The sequence below is a fragment of the Protomyctophum parallelum genome (assembly GCF_964188405.1).
Source record: "Protomyctophum parallelum genome assembly, chromosome: 9".
NCBI classification, from domain to species: domain Eukaryota; kingdom Metazoa; phylum Chordata; class Actinopteri; order Myctophiformes; family Myctophidae; genus Protomyctophum; species Protomyctophum parallelum.
This window is the reverse complement of record NC_139706.1, coordinates 16,593,979-16,599,365: the sequence shown is the minus strand read 5'-3', so window position 1 is coordinate 16,599,365 and position 5,387 is coordinate 16,593,979.

Below are 5,387 nucleotides of genomic sequence, written 5' to 3'. Positions count from 1 at the left end.
TGTGTGTGTGTGTGTGTGTGTGTGTGTGTGTGTGTGTGTGTGTGTGTGTGTGTGTGTGTGACTGTGTGTGTGTGTGTGTGTGTGTGTGTGTGTGTGTGTGTGTGTGTGTGTGTGTGTGTGTGTGTGTGTGTGTGTGTGTGTGACTGTGTGTGTGTGTGTGTGTGTGTGTGTGTGTGTGTGTGTGCGCATGTGCACATGCAACCATGCACGCTACTACTAGTTACTTACTTACTATTGTTTGTTTATCAAACAAAACACATAAGTTGTACAAATGTGAAGACATAATTCTGAATCGCAAGCTTATTCAGGAACTTATGACACTTGCTCTTTTTGTAGCTGAACTTCAGCATCGATAGTGCCAGGTGCATTTATTACAGTTCATCTTAGTTCAAGTCTCACCTTGTTGGTTAGGTGAGGCATTGCATTGCATTGCATAGACTTTAGACATAGAATTTTATTGTATTTGTTTTACTATTCTTAAATGGATATACAGGGTATATTATTTGTATGCCATTGTTGATATACGGTGTGCTAATATTGAAATGTTTGCCTTTTAAAGTTTTTATCATGTTATACGCTGTACTGTATAATCCTTTATCCACTAAGTTGAGGAATCTGTAGGCACACTAATTTCAATGTTGCAACAGCTGTAAACGTGATAATAAGAACCTTGATCAAACAAAATAACCTTAACAGACAGACAGACAGACGGACGGACGGACGGACGGACGGACGGACAGACAGACAGACACAAGACGGATAAGAGAAGAACTCTTACTACTGAAAACAATGCTGGCCCTTCCATCCGGCCAAACAGTTGTGAGCCAGTACCACAGTACTAGAACCAAAGAATGCAGGGAATCTCTTTGAAATAGAAAACTCAGTGCCAAATGTGTCGATGTTTAACAGGCCACCCAGGAGGATGCAGCATGGTTTAGACATGACTAAGAGCAGCTAATCAGAAATGGATCAGGATATGTCCAGTTGGAACCAGTTCATATATGCACAACAAACTCATCATTACCTGCAGGCAATTGTTTGATTGATTCCCATTTTCATGGTGTTTTGAGTTAAATACTAGATAGGCTTTATTGATCGCAATTGCCTCTGGCAATTCAGTTGCAAGAAGATAAAAGAAGAAAAAAACCTGAGTAATAATAGAATTAGAATAAGCATAAGCCAACAAATGGGATCAAAGCAAGCCGATCATCGTGGCTTCACTTTGGATTCCGGCTGAGTGAAAGTATGTATACTGAAACTCTTACTAGGTATTCTACTACTCCCTCACGGCTGACACAAGTGGGGGCATGCACAGTTTCAGTGCGTGAGCAATGAACAGATTCAGGGCAAACCATGAAAAACGACATGCAGTACAGTACAGTATCATTTGAGTCAATGATGATTCATGGGCAGTGCAACGAAAGTGGTTTAAAGCTATAATCCACACGTTCTAACATTGTGGCTTGATTAATAGCATGTGGTTACATTTGACCTAATGTCAGTGTATCGTGTACAGCAGGGTTACGCAACCTTAGGCACCGGTGCCAACATTGGCACAAAGGAGGGTGATTAATGGCACAATAGCATAGGTGTGAGAGAGGGGATTTTTGGTTTAAATTAAACTATTAAAGAAATGTAGTGAAATAAATGAAGTCCCTCACATATGTAAATTGCACACCTGCACATCATTCTACATCCATTAAAACTCTGAACTCTGACTGGGGAGGGAGTCTGGGAGATAGGTATAGGTTATTGCTCTGAGTCTAATGATCATTATAACAACTAGACCTGTACGTGCCCGTCGCAGTCGGCCACCGGCCTACTTGGGAACGATGCAACTTGGGAACCTAATGATATACGTTGTCATAGCACCCGTTTTAACTGTCAGCCAGTGTCCCACATGGAGATCTGTGTATGTGCCTGTGCCCACTGGCAGAGCCTGATTGGTTGAGCCTCAATTGGCTGAGGCAGAGGCTGGAAATTGCACGGATGAAAGGAGTTGGCCTCATTAGGCCCACTGGCAGAGCCTGGCCCAGGTGAAAGAAGTTGGCCTCATTAGGCCCACTGGCAGAGCCTGGCCCAGGTGAAAGAAGTTGGCCTCATTAGGCCCACTGGCAGAGCCTGACCAGAGCCTTTTGTGGTGGTTCTGGAGAACCGTGGGTATGACTCGATACCGGGCACTGCAAAATGGTGTATTTTTGAGTGGTGCTAGCCACTCCTATAGACAGCAATGTGTGCTAACACACGCGCACACGCACACACGCACACACAGACAGACACACACACACACACACACACACACACACACACACACACACACACACACACACACACACACACACACAGGCCAGAGAGGAGAGCTTGTACAGTACAGTACAGTACAGTACAGTACAGTACAGTACAGTACAGTACAGTACAGTACAGTACAGTACAGTACAGTACAGTACAGTACAGTACAGTACAGTACCACTCAGTTCAGACGGGTCTGATTTTTTGAAATGAATGTTGACATGGCACTTAATTTCAAAAACGTTGCAGACCCCTGTTGTACAGTGCAGTGCAGTCACAGGGATTGATTGATTGATTGATTGATTGATTGATTGATTGATTGATTGAAAATAACAGTTTGTAGAGAAAGATAGAAGTGAGGGGTACTCTTATCATCGTACATCATCGTACATCATCTCATTCTGGCCAATCACAATTTGTGTCCTCACCTTCGTCATCAATGTTTACACAATGTTTGTGTTTACACAAACACTCAAAATTGACCATTCATTGTCAATGACATTTTAATGTTTGTGTAGGACAAAGTTTGTGCGCACACCAAAAGCTGGGCATTTTGCCAAAAAGTACATTTCGAGGAAAGCACAGTTCAATACAAGGTCTGCTAAGAGGAGAGCTGCTTCGATATGTTATGATCAAAGGAAGACAGACAGAGCCAGCATTTTGAGGTCCTGGATTTTTAAAATGTATATGATCAAATGAATGAAACAAAGTGTTTTTTTCGTAATACAACCAGAGAAAGTCAAGCAAAGACGGAATAAGATAAATGTAAAAGAAAGCGGTGAGTACCACAGATACACAATTTCTTTCATTATAATGCGGAACCACAGGCCATCTATTCACCATCAATTGTATTACTGTATACATATAATATATGTAAAGAGCCTCAAGACACAATACATACACACAATACAGTTATGCACAATACATTCACTGATGGTACATGAACCACACGATCAAGGGGAAGAGAAGAATAGAAGGTCAGGATGGACAGGAGGAAGGGGTGAGGGAGGAAGGGGGGGAAGGAGGGGACTCCCTCTTCCTTTAGGCCCCCATTTACACTGGCAGCCAAATCCAACCTCAATCAGATCTGTGCCACATCCAGATTGGATTCTGAACCGAGATCAGATTCTCTGACAGTTTTCTGAAAAAGCTATGTTTCTATGTCAGTGGTGGAGTGGCTCGCTATGAGCTTGTAGATCTGCTATTTTTCAATGGCTAAAGCATAACATAATGCTTACACCAAAAGGGGTTCCCGCCCAAAATGGGTTAAATAAGTCTAAACGCAGACACGTGACACACACGACACATGGAATCAGATTTTTTACAAATGCGATTTGAGCCACGTTCAGAGGTGGTTTGTTCAAATCTGATGTCAGGACATCCGTCTCGGTCTTAATGCAGTAACCTGATCTAAATCTAAATTTGTGTTTAGATAATAGAATTATTTAAACAAAATCAGATTCCAATCTGGATGTGGCACAGATAGATTCAGGCTGGATTTGGCTGCCAGTCTGAACACACAGATCTGTGACAGATCTGATCTGGTCGCTTGCAAATGCAGTGTGTGAACGGTCGGGCCAAAAAACATCAGATTTGAATCGGATTTGACTGGATGTGACTGCAGTCACATGCCTATAGTGGTGCCTAAACCCTAACCTTTAACTTCACACAAACTATGCCTAAACCGATACCTTACATCACAAATACTATGTCTAACCCATAACCTTAACCTAAAACCTCAAAACCACATCCACCTGCAAAACACTGGGAAAAGCGAGAGTCCGGTAGAAAGAGAGAGATCGAGGAGCACGAAGAGGAGGTGAATGGTGGCGGGGGACAACAGGCCCTAGGCCTAGATAGTCCCAATCTAAAGCTATTGTAGTCCTAACTGTAGGCTTTATTTAAAAAAAATAGACCACATGGACCAAAACTGGGAGAAGGTTCCACAGTTGAGATTCCTGATGTACTTAATAATCAGAGGATATTAATAAAACCTGGGAATACATTTCTTATAAATTGTCTTCACCAATGTGTTGGTAAGGGTGTCTACTAACATATCCCACATTGGTTTTTAATTTCAACCACCCTAGGGGAATGTTTGACAGCAGCTGAGTAGTTGGGGTACCATCAACAACCAATAATATTGGTTGTTGATGGTACCCCAACTACTCAGCTGCATATATTATATGGCTAAATTTCATTATACTTTAAGTAGCATGTGACATTCCCTTTCGGGACCCTCCATAAAGCTTTTCTGAAATTTGGATGATTTTTACGTAGGGTCCCTGCTCATAACTATATTTTCGTATAGGAATTCTGGAACGCGGACATAAATATTCTCTCTAAGATCGTATCTGCGGCGTTTGACGGCCTTTTTTAGTTTAAGTTATTCTGAATTCGTGAACTATAAGTACCTATACAAACCGCTGCGAATATCTCCTGTGGCGCGGAAGCCGTTAAGTATTTTTAATCTTTGTTTGACCGATTTGGTCGCTTTATTTCTTCTTGTTTGTTTACCGTTTATTGTACCGCCTCCCGGTGTGCGGTTGGCTTGTCATAGCTAGCTATAGCGCCACTAGCTAGCCAGATAGGCGGTACAATGAGGTGTCAATAAACAAGGAAGGAAGAGAAGAATCAAAGCGACCAAATCGGTCAAACAAAGATTAAAAATACTTAACGGCTTCCGCGCCACAGGAGATGTTCGCAGCGGCATGTATGGGTACTTATACTTCACATATTCAGAAGCCCTCACACGAAGAAATGTCGTCAAAGAGCGCAGACAGGCGTTATCCACGTTGTTTATGTTTTATGTATGTCCGCGTACCAGGTGGCAGGATACTGCTGGACCAGGACCCAATGGTCTGTGTCGTCAAAAAGTCAGAAACTTCAGTACCATTGGGTTCTGCTTGGAGGGCTAGGGGTTTTCATGATTCTGAACCTATTCCAAGCGTTTTGCACGAAAAACACTCCTTTGGTTAAATTCGGCCATAGGCACTTGCCCAAATGTGCTGACCTCATCACATTTATGATGACGGTCAGTGTTTTTCGTGTGTGTTTTTCGTGCAGCTGTCAAAAATTCCCCTATGGGTGGTTGAATC